The sequence below is a fragment of the Lathamus discolor genome, chromosome 2, assembly GCF_037157495.1.
Source record: "Lathamus discolor isolate bLatDis1 chromosome 2, bLatDis1.hap1, whole genome shotgun sequence".
NCBI classification, from domain to species: domain Eukaryota; kingdom Metazoa; phylum Chordata; class Aves; order Psittaciformes; family Psittacidae; genus Lathamus; species Lathamus discolor.
The window spans coordinates 11,110,650-11,127,454 of NC_088885.1; the positions used below are offsets into that span (position 1 = coordinate 11,110,650).

Genomic DNA, 16,805 nt, shown 5'->3' on the forward strand with positions numbered 1-16,805 from the left:
ATCCAGTCTAGCAAACCTTGGCCTCACTTTCCTTTTCCGAATACCAGTTTAAAGGTTTAAATAAGTAAGCAACTGTCACGACTGCTAACCATGCTGCTTTCCTCTTGGCCATAATGTAGGAAGCTGGAGTATAAACTACCATGTCAGGGTCACCAAGTAGGCTGCACGTAGAATCATAGAATGCTTTGGGTTGGAAGGGACCTCAAGGATCCAAACTGCCTGTTGTCTTTCTTACATGGCATTTCCCAAAGAGCTAATCTTGAACTGAACATGCTATGAAGGCCTTCTTTAGGTGTCCCTGTAGACATCTTGCCAGCTTAATCTTTGGCAGACACGAACAAGCAACCGCTATATGAACATTGGTAGTACAGAGCACATCGTTCATGTGTCTCATATATATTTGGGCTTGAAGGTATGTTTTTCTTTCCAGTAGATCTTAAACTTTCAAGCAAGTATACAACATCATGTTTGAAAATACCTAAATAATATTTTTCCCATTGCAGTCATTCCTTGGTGTACTACCTGCACTGTGATAATGGACAGGGTAATAAACCAGCTTGTGACGGGAGCTCTCTACTGGCATTCATACAGTTGAGATAAGGTTCCGGGTGCTAGTAGATTCAGCAAGGGATGGTTGTTTTGTACAGTGCACTCCCCCCGGCCCCCCAGGTTAATATGAACATGCATGTGAAGGTCATTTCCTGTCCAAAACACAACTACTGAAAACACCTAGACACTATTTCTCTGCAAGAGATACTACTTGTTAAGCGGCGTTAGCTGACAAGACCAAGCTCAGCTACTATCACTAGTGGATTTGGATCTTCCCTCCTGAATGGCACAGTCTCCATTTCTAATCCCTGACCAGGGACGTTCTTGCTTTTATTTCTCATTAGTGAAAGGCTACAGGAGTACAAGATTAATGACTGCAGCACAGCCTCACTCAGTACCTACAGCAACGGCAGCTGTTACCTCATACAAAACAGTATTTTTCTCCAGGGTACCCATTCTACCTACACCAGCAACAGAGATAAGGATATTTACAGTTTCCCCAATTCCTTATCTTTATTTCTAGATATCCTTAGTGAATGTATAAAGCACCACTGCTAGGCATGAAACAGAGAGAGGAAAAAAAAAAAAAACCCTCCACAAAGCTGAAAGATGCACTACAGACAGCTTTAAAAGAAACAGCAAGGGGGTATGGCAATAGGCCATCTCTTCCAAAACAAGCTCTGACTCCCATCCAGACATATGCTCCAGAAAGAGTGAAACTGCCAAACAGGTACTGATAACAGAGGCATTAGTTTAAAAATACTTATTTTCATTCTAAAAGACGAATATCTGCAGCTGAGGAGAACCTGACTGTTAACGGGAACTTTAATGTACCGTCCACCCAGAAACAACCATTCGCCAGCACCGCAGAGATCAGACATGACGAAAAATAGCTTGACTCATCCAGACAGTAATTCAAAGCAGCAAAATATATCCAATTCTACCCAAAACCCCATCATGCATTTTCCACGTGGAAAGTAGACGGCTCCCACAGAGAATATCTTGTTGTCCTAAGCACTTCTGAAGTTGTACTAGAAAAACCTCTCTTCCACCAAGTCACGCAATATTAATGGGCACATTGCTACTTATCACACACGTACGTCATTTTGTACAGCCTTGTACATTTAATTTGTTGCTACAGATACAATTTAGTGAGGACTTGACCTAAAGAATGATTGAGCAATCTCTGTACATGCAATGAACCCAGCAAAGAGCTGGGGGTGCCTGGTACCTCTTAGGAGCAAGTCTGTGCTGTACACCATTGATTTACATCCTGCAAAACATGCAGCTTGTTTACAGCAACAGCTTGAACACAAACTGATTTGGGTAAGGCTTGCTCCCACTGGTGGACTCCCAGCAGTGCCTGGTTCAGACTTCACTGAAGGTATAATCCTGTTCTAGTACCACTGGTCTCATTTTATGATCTTGGGTGAAGCACCAGGATGACTCTAAATGCGTGTATGTAACACTATTATCCATCACTCAGCATCCAGAAGAGACAAGAACAACTCATCCACACTTCATTGGCATGTTGTTTCTAGCAGCTAGGACACTCTCTGCTAACTGGAGAGAAACGACTGTACATTTCTGAAGCAAGAGGATCTCTCACATCATAAACATGAAGTTGTGAATGCCATTTTACCAGAGGATACGGCTCCCTTTTAAATTAGAGATGAGTGAAATAGGCTGGACAAAACAAAACCTGATCCATATTTCCTCTGAAGCCTTGAGATGGCCTTAGCAGAGAATTAGATATAATGGACATGTTAAAATAACTAGATCTCATTTGAAAACATCAAAGAAACAGAAACACCACAGGCCACATTTTAAAAACTGTCTGCCTGAACAGGCAAGGGAAAACTGTGTAAGCACCACCTCATATACCAAATATGCACTGATGTGTGCAAAAAAGGATACTCACATACTCCACCTCCATTTCTCCTCAGGCAGCTGTCCATTCCCTTACAGAAACCTGGTCTTGTACAGACAGAAAGTAATCAAATCCATTTGTATGAATATTTGTGTTATCTAATTTTAAAACGTATCCCCAAATGATGCACTGCCCAAAGAAGGCTGGTTTGCTCTGCTAACATGCAGAGCTGTTGCCAATATTAGCGTTCAGGCTGGTTCAAATTTCCGTACAAAGCTCGATTTTAAGCACATTCATTTCTGAGTGCCCAAATGGAAACACTGACTTCTGTAGGGCAGGTTCTCAGTGCTCTCTTGTTCAAAAGAGCCCTTCAGGTTGTCTCCTGTGAGCAGACTCACTGTAGGTGATTTTGGAAAGGTAAAGCATCTTCCTCAGTCATTTCCTCTCTACCTTTTGCGAAGGAATCCATGGTCCCTCTTGCAATACTTTCTGGCAGAAGGATTGTCCCAGTGAAGTTTCCGGGTATTGCTCAGAAGGACTAATAAAATCTCTTGGGAAATTTTCAGTCCGACAGCATCAGGCTCTATGCTACTACTGCAAGAACAGAGGAGAGATGCAAAAATGATTTTACTGCATCTTTCTGTCTCAGTGTGAGGATGAATGGGCAGCCTGAGGTGGGCTGGCTGATACCCACCATTCCAGCCACCCCAAACAACAGCCCTTGCAGGGCCCCTGGGGATCTGCTGCCTGCCCTGGGCATGCATCAAGGGAAAATGGGTCAGGAGGATGGGTGTGAAGCTGGCTGAGCATCCCAGAGGCTCCAGCCCAAGATTTTGCCAGTCAGCTTTATTACAAACATTTGTGGTGGTCCCAATGAGAACACTTCAAAACGCTTGAGCTCACACCGCAGGCAACAACTGCAGAGCACAGTGCTCATTTATTTATTTATTGTTATTTATTAACTGAAAATGAATCTGTTTATACACTTTTAAAGTGCGTGTGTGCCTTATAAAAAAGTACTCCTTGCCCTGTGCATTTGAAGGAGCTATTTTTCCATTGGGGAAAGAAAGGAGCACGCTGAACAGGGGCACTGCACAGCACCAGCTCCTGCTGCTGTGTCCAACACAAGCTGACCTTTTTTTAAAACTCAGGAGTCAGTGTTAGTGCCCAAGAAAGTGAGGAGCAAGTAGCACAGACGTGTTGTCCAAGCTTTCCTGCACAGCTCTGCCAGCACAGTGCATCTCAGCCATGTCCTGCAATAACCTTGCTATCCCAGTCCCTGGGAAGAGACTTTTGTAATTTTCCCATGATTTGATTTCTTATATAGACTTTTCTATAGTCAACGTCTCTAGCCATAGAGCCTTTACTTGTCTCCATCGTCTCAGTCAGAATGAGCAGTGGTATTAGTTCCATTTTTCAGATGCAGAGAAAAACTCCAGCATGAGCTCCAGGGTCACCGCAGGAACATGGACAAAACTGGGAAGAAGTGGGAGCAGGCCACTTGCCTGGGTGCAGGCAAGAGGATCCTGGCATTGTGTCAGGACGCATGAAGGTTGACCTGGAGCTGTCAGTGCCAGGACTTCACAAAAGCCATGGGCTAGCACATCCCAAACCCTGACAAGTAAAAGGAGAGGCAGCTCTCTCGGTTGGTCCATTTTCAAACCTTATGGACTTGCAACACCTGCAAGGTCAGTGCTCTGTAGAGGGAATATCTGGCAAAATCATTTTTCGTCAGCAGTGACACCTGACCGAACAATGATGTCTCAAAAATACTAAATATCTGCAAAATTCTGAGGTTCTTGTGTTTGCTACGCACAGGCAAAGTATTCTACATTTGTCAAACTTCTGTTCTCTTTGAATTATTGCAAGTTTTAAATGCAGCAGTATCAGACATGAACATCCACAAGAAAAGCTAAAACAATTTCAAGAAAATAACCCAAGTATTGGGGTGTCTGTGTGTCTCTAAAAACCAAGACTCCATCCCTGATCTAAACCAGACTGTCCCACTCCTTTCCCTCACCCCCCTCTTATTTAAAGAGAGCTGGAAGGGAAAAGACTTCATCAGTCTCTGAGTCTGTAAACCTTTCCCCTCCCTAATATCCGAGACAAGCCTTAAAGAAGAACCAGTCTGGAACAGAACATGAAAAACCTTCTGAAAAATGACTAGAGGCCTAATGCTGTCACTGTCCCATGTTTATTTTTCTTTCTTTGATGTCTGATGTCAAAGAGAAAATAATGTCATCTGCTGGAAACTCAAACATGTTTGCATTTTGAGGTAATTAGAATTAATGTTGGAGGGCAAAACTAACACCGAGCCACTCCAGTCTTTCCCATGTGAGGAAAACATTCCGTAATGACTTACATTTAATCTGGGAGCTGGCAGGAGGTCAGGAGCAGCCTGGATTCAGGAAACAGGGTAATATTTCAAAAACATTTCCTTAAAAAAATTAAAATAAAATAAAAAAGTTATCTATATGTGACCCAATTCATCAATGACGGCAGCCTGACTGTGCTGCTCCAGTTCCAGAAGGGTGCAACTGCTGAAAATCAATAGCTGACAAGGGTGTAAATCAGAGAGTAATGGCAGCCATGGTTCAGGACCACCACTGCTTCCTAAGTACTCAGCACCCGCAATTGCAGCCACATTTTCTAAAGAGCTTAAGCCCCCATTCACATCCAAACAAGGGCCAGATTTTTGTAAGTGCTTAGCACGCAGCCTCTCCCCATTGTGACATTAATAGCAACATGCTGAGCTCTTTCGGAAAATTGGTCATACATGTTTGTTTTGGACCAGATCTTGTCACCCTTATACATGTCAAGTAGCATCTTACTCAGTGAGGAATTCTACTAACTAGTGTCTCTCTGTGCGAGCATTGCTGTGATCTTAAAAGACAAATGCAAGACATGTTGCTCAATGCCCTCCTGGATGAGTCTCAGATATTATGGCTATTACCGAGGTATGAAAACCTGACCTTAATATAATCAGACTGAACTGAGTAGGTATGTATGAGTTAAAGCCTGTCTCGTGAGAAACTGGGGTTGCTCCTCATAGGTTCTTTCTGGAGTGAGGACTTTCGTTTGAATTACTTGGCCATCTTTAGGGGTTAAATATAGAAAAGCAACCTTTTCCAGTTCAAAGAAAATAAATGGCTACACTTATCTGTGTGGGTAATTAAAACCAGCTGAACTCTAAGAGCTGAAGCCTTCCACACAGCTCGTCCTTACTGAGGAGTAGATTTCTAGCAACACTTGACATAATAGAAAAAATTACATTATTAAGGATTGCTCTGGGGTAAGCAGAATGCTACATTCAAAGGCAGGTCATTGGTGAAAGAGCTACGGAAGAGATTAGAACATTCAAAAACCAAACCGAAAAAGCTTTTCCTTTCACATGTGTTGATTGTGACTCTATTGACATCAGCTGTAGTTAAAAGCAGAACAAATGTTGTATTTCCCCTTCTGCAACTCTGCAGAGGTGTGTGCCCTGGCCCCTGGCATTGCACAGCTGCTTGGGAGCCCAAATGACTGCAAGTATGGCTAATGCACTCACATGATGTGCCTTGTGCTACACTTCCACTTCACTGGTTCAACAACCGTATTCCCATTTTGATGCACTGTCAACAAGTTTCTCTTTTTCTGCCTTTTCTGACACATCATGTGGTCCAGCAGATACTCATGAAAGAGAAATGACGCAGGGCCATTTCCTCTGGCTGGCCAGAGTCTGGCAGAGTGACTGTGCATGGAAGGAAGAGCCAGAGTGGTGGAGCAGTTGCTCTCACAGTGCATCTTGCTCCACTCCCTGCGGTCACATCACGTCTCTCCTCAAACTTCCTATCTGTGCAGCTGAAGCCTTGGCCTTACACTAGTGTGATTCAGTGGAACTACTCTTGCTCTGTACCACTATCACGGAACAGAGAGCTGCTGTGGAGGTAGGTGTGTATTGTGTGCTATCATCCTCAGGGCATCCCCTGCACCATGCTGTTGCAGAGCATCATCCTACTGACTTCTATTTGACAACCAGCTAGCAATTGCAAACGATGCAGATCAGCTGAAAGAATCAGGAATGTCTTTCTGCACAAAGGACAACATTTAGAAAGCAGTTTTTATTCATGTTTCATCAAAGGAGCCTACACGAAATTGAAATCCCAAATTTTTTTTTTTTATCCAGATCATCAAAAATCATCAATTTTTAAGCCTTCAAAGCTGAAAGTAGATACCTCTAATATTTACAACATATTTTCTTTATTTAGCTGGGGCCAAAAAGAAGGTAAAATAAGAGCAAACTGTCCTTTTCAAATTCACATTGGCCAATACAGACCACTCCAAAGATAATTTCCCTAATCTGCAACTGCCTCCCAGGCCTGGGCTTAACCAGGCCGTTTCCCATGTTGACAAGACAAAAGCATCTCTAACAATTGTAGAAGGCATATTCTTGTGAATGTCAGGGCCATACAAATTCCTGGGCTCTGAGTGCTGCCTACACATCAGATGTGCTCCAGCCACAGCCAAGCAGGAGGCTAGAAGAGGAGGAGGGCCATGGAATGAGTTTCTTGCTGTTTTCTTCAGCCCTGGATTTCTATGCTGCTTCCCATCTTCTCTACCCTGTTCACCTTCCCCCATTGTCCTTCATGTCCTTCCAAATGCAGGGTTGATCCCTGGGGGGAAGGGACCTGCTGCTCAGTATCAATTTACCCAGCTACAGGAAGAGCTGAGTGCTGATCAGGAAGTGAAGGGTAATTGCATATATGTATTAGACCAAGCTGGGAGCTCTTCTAAGGATTTTCCCACTGACTCCAGCCACCCATTCTCAGCAGAAGCTGATGACTAGTGTTGGGAAATGGATTGTCAGGAAGCAATTTCTCACACAGAGGAAAGGTAGCACAGTTCCAAATCTCTAAGTCTTTTTTATCTGCAAAGAAGTATTTCCCTCTTCTTTATTCTTTTGTAAGAACAGTGCTGCTATTACACAGCCTGTCTGCCGCTTGGTGCTTCTCTCTCCCTAGCTTGTTACCTCCTCCATCTTCTCCACTGCTTCTCTCCTTTGTCTCCTTTCTTCTATTCCTCATGCTTTTGCTTCCCATGGCTCCATTTCATTTACAGCAGCCAGAGTTTGCACAGCAAGGGTATGGTGAGATTAACCAGGTTTGGAAAGTCTGCCTTTGCTGTGCACACATGCTCTGTTTTCTTCCCTCCACTCCCAATGAAGAAAAATGTGTCCAAAACTGCTGTGAAGTTCCTCAGTGAAGAGCTGGCACAAAGCTCCCCAGCCAGAGCAGTGCCATGCCTTTGTCTTGCACAGTAACCCACACACAGCTTACAACAAACAGAATGCCTACTGCTAATGAGAATAAAAAATGTCTCCCTACACAACATGCTAGCACTTTAGTTAAGGAATAAAAAGAAAAAAAATGAGGAGAAATTAAGAAAGATATATCATACAAATTACAAGTCTTTTATTGCTTAATGTAGATGCATTGTACCCAAAACTCATTTCACTTCATTTGGTGTGAAGCTGTGGTAAGTCCATTAAAACTGAAGGAGTTTCATCTGCCTAGAACTGGTGCAAGCCAGATCACAATCAGATCCATTACATTTATTGCTATAATATCATCACTTTCCATATGGTGCTGCAACTAGTCCGTATGCTGAAGGGAATGCTGCCTAAAATCTATTCATCCTAAAAGCTGCATTGATCTTAAGTCTTTTATACCAAGAGAAGAAACTCCCCCCTGACCTGCAGGGACAGATATTGTCCAGGGCTGTTTAAAGGTTCCAGTGTGTTACGGAGGATTCACACCCACCCTCACCTAGTTCTGAACACAAGATACTCACATCTCTGGCAAAGAGCAGAGCTGAATTTCCTTAGTGGATTCTATGTGGCCTTGGCCCTTTTTAAACTGCACACTGCAAACATGGTCCTTCACTCCATTGCTAACTCCTGAGGATTCATGTGAGGCTTACTCCTTTGAAGTAAAAGCTTTCAAGCTTCTTCCTCTGATCTATTACAGATAGTCACTGTGTGGACCATCTAGTGCTGGTTAATAACAGCTATATCTAATTACTTAGAAAGTATATCTTTGTCAGTGTCCAATCTATTATTTCACACTTCACTTCCTTTGGATGAGCACTTTGGTATGCCATTACTTTACTGAATATGAGTTTCTTCCAAGTTCCCCAACCTGAGAGGCTTCAACCCTGATCATACCGTACACCACTGCAAGTAATATTGGAAACAGGAATCTTTGAACAACAAAGGACCAACACACCAATGTATTTATCTGCTTCAAAATCATCTTTCACTAGCACTCAACTGTCATACGTGGTACCCAACAAGCAGCATTTATCATTGTGGACTTATCCTCATATCCTCTCCTACCTTTATCTACTGTCATGGGCCAGTTCCTTTCTCATTTAAACCTCACCTTCCTTAAGTGGTTTGCTTGTTTGTCTTGCAGAGTGAGCTGCCAGCAGATTCCTCTTTAACTACACATAGAATCATAGAACAGTTGGGGTTGGAAGGGACCTTAAACGTCATAAATGACCTTTTATTTCTCGTTCACTTTACTTTTCAAATCACCTAATCATCAGGTTAAATTTCTGATCTAAAGAGGAGAGGGGTTTGCTACTGTTTTCCTTGCACTTTTTGCCCCACTGGAATTTCCTCATATTTATTCTCATCGAGTTCCCCATTTTTAAAATATCAAATGAAACTGCCAGTGATCAATACCATCCAGTGGAGCATGGACGCTCGCTGTCTGTATTAACTCCTGCTTTTTCCTTAGGGGTAAGCAGAACCTCCCCCAAACTACGCATCAAAACGGATGGCTTTAAATAGCAGTCATCTGTGGTATTAATCAAGTTTCTTCTTAAAACCATCCCAGATGTGCCACTCAACCAGCTTATACTGGTTTCTGTAAGAACACCCACTGTTATTATTGTACCAACAGATTTTGCAACTTCCTTAATTTCTTTTAACACATGAAGGTCTCGAGCTGAGATCTTTTGCAGCAATGAGGGTGTGCTAACAGCAGAGGGTTGCATAAATCTGTGCAGCAGGCCAGTGGGCTGTGAAGGCTGTAGGTACCGTGTGGATGAGGGCAGGGTTACTTGAAATAGATCTCAAGATCTGTAATGTAGCTGACCATTTTCTTCAGTCTGGAAGCTACTGGAAATCAGACTGGAGCAGGATGTAAGCTTGGCCTTATACAGCTATATAGGCGTGTGAATACAGATTGTGTGGACCCAACTGCACTTGCCTGATTCCTTTATTTCATTGTTTGAGGGACAGCGAGTGTGTCAGGAAACCTGTTTTCTAACAGGCAAGCAAGCACATGGGCAGGGATCCACAGCCACTCTGCACCAAAGCGGTGAGGAAAAATGGTGTTTGGCAGAGGATGAGGATCCTATAAAAGAGCTCTCCGTCTGGGCCTGGGATGCTTGGGACATTCTGAGCATTTTTCTTTCCACCACCCTCAGGCAGTGGGAAATTACTACCTCTTGTGTGAGTGGAGAGAAAACAACTAAGCAGCATCCATTTTAGCAGGCAGGAGGTTGGTGGGTTGCCTTGCCACAGGTATCTCCAATCTGGCAATGCTTTGGGGGTGCACAGTGTACTCAATTTCTACCCTGAATGGTCCAAGGAGCATTAGGGCAGAACTTCTCTCTGTGACAAGTCCCCACGTAGATCTTCTGGATTCCTTGATGAAAGCAGTTCCCAGATTGCACTCTGTAAGATGACCTGATGCTCCCTGGATGTGAAAGTCTACCTATGTTTTACCATACATTCTGGGTCTGGTTTTTATTGGATTTGCCACACTGAAAATTTGAGGTTAACACACAGAAATCAAAATGGTAGAATCAAAGTCTGAGGAAGGCCCAGTGAAACGACAGCATACACACCTGAAAAGTCTTTGTACTAGGGGCCTTTTTCAGTCCTATCTCTAACACAAACATCAAACTTGGCCCTATGGCATTAGAGAAATCCAATAACAGTTTCTCATGCCATGGAAACATTTTTGTAGAGACTCACATTTTATTTGGGAACTGGCTATCTGTTACAAGCAGCAATTCAAGTTGAAGCAATGGAGTAATATTTCAAAAATGATTAGAGCAAAACAAATAATCACATGAATGGTATTATTTTGCAAAACATGTGATCTGCAGTAATTTGTGGGTTTTGGTCCCTGGTGCTAAAATTGTGCTGTGTCTTTAATCAAGCTAATTATGCAAAACTCTCCGAAGGTCACAAAAGGTTCAGGCAGAGGTTTTTTGATGCTAAAATGCAGACCGAACACCCATACTATATTGTTCTGATCAGAAATGAAGCACTGCTTTCTTCAGACTGATAGTGGTTTTGAAATTCCACTGTGAAACACCAGCACTTACACCTTACGTATCCTGAGAGTGCTTTGCACACCAGAGCAGAAATCACATTGCCCCCTCCCGCTCTCTAACATGGATATGGAAATGAGCCTTCTCTTTCCATCACCATGCCCTCTAAAAACATTACATTATACTTACAGCATTTATTTATTTTTTGGCAGCCAGCCAGAATTAAAAAAAATAATAGTATAATCCTCTTTCAAAAACACCCCTCCCTGTGAATTGGATTATGTTGTAATCCATGCTGGATCGACCCCAGGCCTGCTTGCCTTTTGGGGTAAAATGACAACGTTTTGGACAGTCTGCAGGGCTCGGCAGAGGGGGTGGACCACCAGGACACCATGATACACAGCCCAGGTTTCTCTCCCACTCCTTAATTTTACAGCCACAAGGAAAAAAAACTCTGCACAGAGCGGGCTTTGTCCATCTGAGAAGCACATGCTCACCCAGGTTGCTGCCGCTCGTGAGGTCATGGCGTGGGACACTGAGAAATGGTGGGCAATGCCAGCAAAAAGGTGACGGGCACAACTGATGTGGGGTGGGTGCAGAGTGATCTGGGGGGTGCATTTCTACCCCACCGGCAGCACTTGGGTCTGTTAGCCAGCGTGGTGCCATACCCCACATGCGCAGCTCCCAGCAGTCCTGCAAGGGTTTGCTCTGGCTCTTCTTCCCCCGGGGCCACTGCTTATGCTGCTTTGCTGGCATTTTATGCTGCTTTTTCCCAGAAAACTGCCACTCTCCTCTATTTTCTTCTCCCTGAGTGGTCTCCGTGGCCACTCTTCTCCATATGACTTTGTGGTGAGTTGGGAATTGCTGGTGCTCTGGAAACCGAATCACTGCATCTCCAGCTGCAGTGTAGGGACCAGAACTGGCTTCCACTTAAATTAAGGGCAACTCAATGACAAACTGAAGGGACTTCAGAGAGGGGAAAAAATTACCCAAGGCTTAGATGTGGGCTGAAGGAAAATGAAGGGAATGGGCTTTGCACATATCTTGGCTAAATATCTAATTGGGATATGATAATTCCCCATAAGTCTTAGGAGGATATAAACACTTAGGAGGCAAAGGAATTGATTAGGACCAGAGAAGGGAGTATAAGTGGAATTAATGATATGAAACGGAGAGCAGGAAAATTTATGCTTTAGAGTAACATTTCCTATTAATGCAATCTACTAGTGTGGGGTAGGATTCCAAGGAGAAGCAATGGAAACCCTGTTGCTGAAGTTATTTCAGAGAAGACTGGACAAAACACTCAAGAACACACTGTAGGGAACAATTCCACAGTGACAGGAGAATGGAAAAGATGATTTAATAGTAGCTCTTTCCATTTCTAATTTATATGCTGACTTTATATTAGAGGGGGTTTTTTTGAGCTGCCAACCAGTCATCAGTGACAGAAACATACTAAAAAGTTCCTTCTGGTATTCCATAACAGTCCCGTATTTCCCTGCTTCCCAAGTCCTGTCTATTACATATATACACAATAGACCTGATGATTTATAGCAGAGACGTCATCCTCCATTCATCCTATTCTGCTGAGTTACTGCAGGGTCTCTGAACAGTGGTTATCTTGTGTGCTGTATGAGCTAAAACACTGCAGCACAGCACAGCAAATTCAGTCAGATGATTCAATATTAATTTCCTGGCTTTGAAAAGTCAAATCTTCAGAGTCATTTGAAAACAATTTATTTTTCCTATTACCTTTTCTTCACATACACAGGCAGTTATGTAGAATAACATTTGGAAAATGTTCGTAAATAGTCTTATTAGGAGAAAGGCATTATTCAGTAAAGAGAGGGGGTGAGGGGGGAAAGGCTCTTTGTACTGCGAAAGGTACCATAAGAGAAAGGGAATTCATGCTGAAGGCACATTTTACTTCAGTACCATTAACTTTGTAAGACATACCATTCCCTATTGTATGAGCTCTATTTTTTTGACTGCTTTACATCATATACACAAGTGACACACTCTCATTTCAACAAGGGAAGGCAACCAATAAAAGTTCCCTTAATGTCTAACCTAATAATCTGAGTTGTGAAGTGATAGCTCAGATTGCCCAAGGAGGCAGAGCACTGAAGTTGTCGCCTGCTAGAAATGGTGTAGATAAAGCCCATCCCGCTCTAGATGAAGACAGAGTAGATGCCTGTTTAAGCTTTTTTTCAGCCATATTTTTTGTGGGGTTTTTTTACAGTGCCTTCAATCACTCTCTGCAAAATTTCCAGACATCTATCAGCCAAAATATGTGCAGATGCATATAGGTCAGCCAAATCCAAACATCGGTAGAGTCTAAGGTCAAAATAGATTGTGGAGTTTATCTTGTCCAGTGTTTCTGAACATTTTCCAAACCATGATCTCATATACTACAGAACAGAATAATGGACCCTTTCCCCTCTTCTTGACCATAAAGGAAGGGCAGCTGAAATCCTGTTGGAGGTCCCAGGACCTGAAGATTGAGAATGAAGGCTGCAGTTCAGCCCTGAATAGAACTATACACACAAAGTCCCCGTGCAGACAGGAGCACAGCTGTGTGACTTAAGTGTGCAGATAGCAATATGCACAGTGAGGGCACAAAGCATGCAAACAGAGGGACCCAAGGTCTGTTGTCTGCCACATACCAAATGAATTGCTCTTAGAAGGTGACTGATTTTCACAGACTCATACTAATGCATACTAACACTGTTCAGAGACTGATGCTAGCATATACCACAGCTAATGCTGACTTCATTAAAGCTCTCTGGTCAATGACAGCAATTGTGTGTTGTCTAGTGGTTGGACTGGAAGACAGGAAAGGATTTGATTCAGTGCTAGCTGTGCTACTGACTCATGGCTTACCCTGCAAGTAAGTCATTTGACCTTTCTGTAGTTCAGTCAATCTGGCTGGAAAATTGTGCGGGAAGAAGGGAAAAGCACTATTCTACTGAAAACCACAGACGGAATCTGAGCTGAGTTTTCCTAGGGTAAAAAAGAAAGAGACAATATCAGAACGTGAGTCAGGATCGGAACCTCCCTGGTCTTTTCCACTCAGGACGTCTGGTAGTATCATCATTATCATAGCAGAAAATAATTTACTTCAAGTCTTGCTTCTAGCTCAGAAACCAAAAGGAAATACTCAGTGTTGTGCCAGGTACACTCAGCTCCTGAATAGATTGAAGGACTATCTGAACGGATTTAATAACTTTGGACTTCTCTACATGGATCATATTTAAAGGGTATAAATAACCAGAGCAAAAACTGGAACAGAGAGGGATTTATATTACTAATTTTTTTTTTTAAATTTTTCTGATGGGAAAATGGAAAAAAGTAGGGACTTAAAAATACCTTTTCTTTTTTTTTCCTTGTGTTATGCTTTCTGTCAGATTTTGTACTATAGAGACCTAAAGAACATTTTTTGGCAAAATACCAAGCTAAATACAACTTGGTGTAAGTTCCTAATAATGGAAAGAAAGTTGTGGTGGGAAAGTGTCTAGAGTAGATTTTGTAGACAGAAGGTCCCCAAATTGGCTGCAGAAACAATCTCTTTTTCAGAATGTCTTCCTCATTTTGAAAATATAAATAGCTCTAATGAAATGCCCAAACCTTTTTCTTCTAGTACGACTAGGAAGTGGAGTTGTGAAAGATTGATTTTGGCCAGTACTGCCATAAAGTGGTGAAAACAATAATGACCTGTAAGGGAAACTGAAATTCAATGGGGGCTTGATTTGTGGTTCTGGATATCCTGAAAATACCTCTATTTTTGTGAGAAACCTCTACCAGACCCATGAAATCAAACCCCCGTCTGGATTTCAGGAACGTTTGAACTAGAGCAAAGGACCCTCACGCTGACAGATTGCTCAGGCTGAGAACTACTATATGAATGGTACTACGGAAGACACATCCACCCATACAGGACCCCTCAGTGTGCTTTTGCACACTGGATCTCAAGGGGATAACTGAATACAAACCCACGAGCATTGTGTATGAGGGAAATGCTGTAGGTGAGTCGGGGGGGCTGTTGGATTCAGGCACTGTGAATTTTCAGTTCTGTGACAGCCTTTAATGGAAACGGAGTCTGCTTCCCGTTTGATATCAGGTGAAATATTGAGATACCTTGACCTGACAGTAGAAATATCACTAGAAGCGTAGCTTTAGTATTGCAGCCATTGCATTGCTGACCTGCCAGTCATTTCCCAAGTGGCCTACAAAAGACATGTCTTATGAAAAAATGTTTCTATATTTTCATGGATCCAAATGTTTCACTTATGTCTTTTGAGCTTCTTTTCAGAAATCTTGAGAAGTATCTATCTTTTCCTCAGCCAGGAATTATGAGTATTATCAGAGCTTTTAGGTTAATAAACCCCAGTAACTATAATCACAGCATTGCATAATAGGTATCATTAGCAGGCGGAGCTGGAATGTGGAGATGGGTTTTCTCCATAAAAGTTTTATTGTTATGAAATGCAGAGCAGGTAGGAATATTTTTATGAGTCCCAGGAATACCACTTCTCCATCAGCATCATGAGAAGAAGTCTCTCAACTTTATTTTCAATTAGGTGGTAAAACGTGATCAAGAGGCTCCTTGTGGGCTCCTGTGAACTAATCACCATCACTGAACTGCTGTGTTAAAAGACATGGAGAACACAACGGACAATGGAGGTCTGGCAAGATTTCACAGTAAACAAATCTGAACTGAAACTTTAGACTTCTTTGAACTCAGACCTGACCTTGACCTAAGCTGGATTTACATCCAGAAATTATTCTCTTGGCTTATACACAGAAAGTCAGAAGTGTACTGTTAGACATGAAACACTGTGAACTCTGGTGCTCTGAAATAGAGCCATGCATCTGTATCACCTGGAAAGCTAAACATATTTGGAATTACAGCTCGGTAGGGGTTGTCAGCATTGTAGGCGTCTCTCCTCTGCTAGAGTTCTGAATAATTTAGAAGTTTTGCTTTCTATCTGAGTAGACACTTCAGTTTTAAAATTCCCCAATGTTACTTGTGTGCAGGAGAGAATTATTTCCAAAATGGCTATTATTTTTTTCTCATATGATGCAATCTGGAGGGGAACATTGTCTCTTTCTCACATGCTTTTACCTTATTAATAAATTAACATTGTACGTTCAGATCATAGTGATATTGTAACTTCAAGGAATTAACAGTTTTGTCATAAAGTAGAAGGGCAACATGACCACACTACAGGAATAACATTCCTGAAGTAACCCAAAGTTTTCTTACTTCTTGAAACCTTGCTTTTACAGTAATACTGCATAAATTACCTTACATTGCTACAAGCAAAAGCAACTGAGCCAAGTCCAAAGGGACACATGCAACAAGCAACTTTTCTTTTTCCCATGTGTTCAGCTGGTCAAACGCAAGCCAGCTGCACACTAGAAGCAATGGATGCGTAGCAATTATGTGTGAGCTAAATATGCCCTGAATTCTTCATGTCCAGACAGCTTTAGAATAAAGAGAGCAAATAAATGTACATGCGCATATGAAAATTTAGCCTTGCTCTCACCTTGAAAGCCATGCATTTAAATAAAGAATTTGCCTTTGGAAGCAGCCAGATTCAGTTTCAACTTAGCATACTCTAGAATTATATAAGGAGTGTCTAAAATACAGTGCAGTCAGAAGGCCTTAAAATGACCAGCGGCATGCCAAATCTGGTGTGAAATCGCATGTTGTCTTCATGACTCTATGCTTCTTATACATTAGAGTGCTGGTTGTTAACTCTCTTCATCTATAGAAAACTGGAAGAGTTGGGACTGTTGATTGTTTTTGCGCTTTCCTGTTTTCCATGTGAAAACATTCCTACCTCTCGCCAAAGCAGGATGCCTTATCCTAAGAAAGCTCCTAAGAAAGTTTCTTTCCCAATTTTCCTTTGTCCTGTAGCTCATCATCTGTAGCTAGAAGTTTCTCTTCTGTTTGAATTTTATTAGTGCATCAGGTTGTCTGCCGTGACCATGGAAGTTCATGCTTCAGAGCCACAGTGCTCAATACTGTATGCTTATGTAAATATAGAGA

The 16,805-nt window shown here is 42.3% G+C and overlaps 1 long non-coding RNA gene across 9 annotated transcripts in view; it reads right to left on the reverse strand.

Moving 5' to 3' along the window:
• The window catches only part of LOC136007667 (uncharacterized), a 282,089-nt gene that overhangs the window by 21,188 nt on the left and 244,096 nt on the right, over nucleotides 1–16,805 (reverse strand). For 2 of the 9 annotated variants that reach the window (XR_010609797.1, XR_010609800.1), the window contains one exon: nucleotides 4,782–4,856. The exons of the other annotated variants lie outside the window; for them this stretch is intronic. This is a non-coding gene — a long non-coding RNA (uncharacterized LOC136007667). The remainder of the gene's footprint in view (nucleotides 1–4,781; nucleotides 4,857–16,805) is intronic. 9 annotated transcript variants of the gene reach the window in all.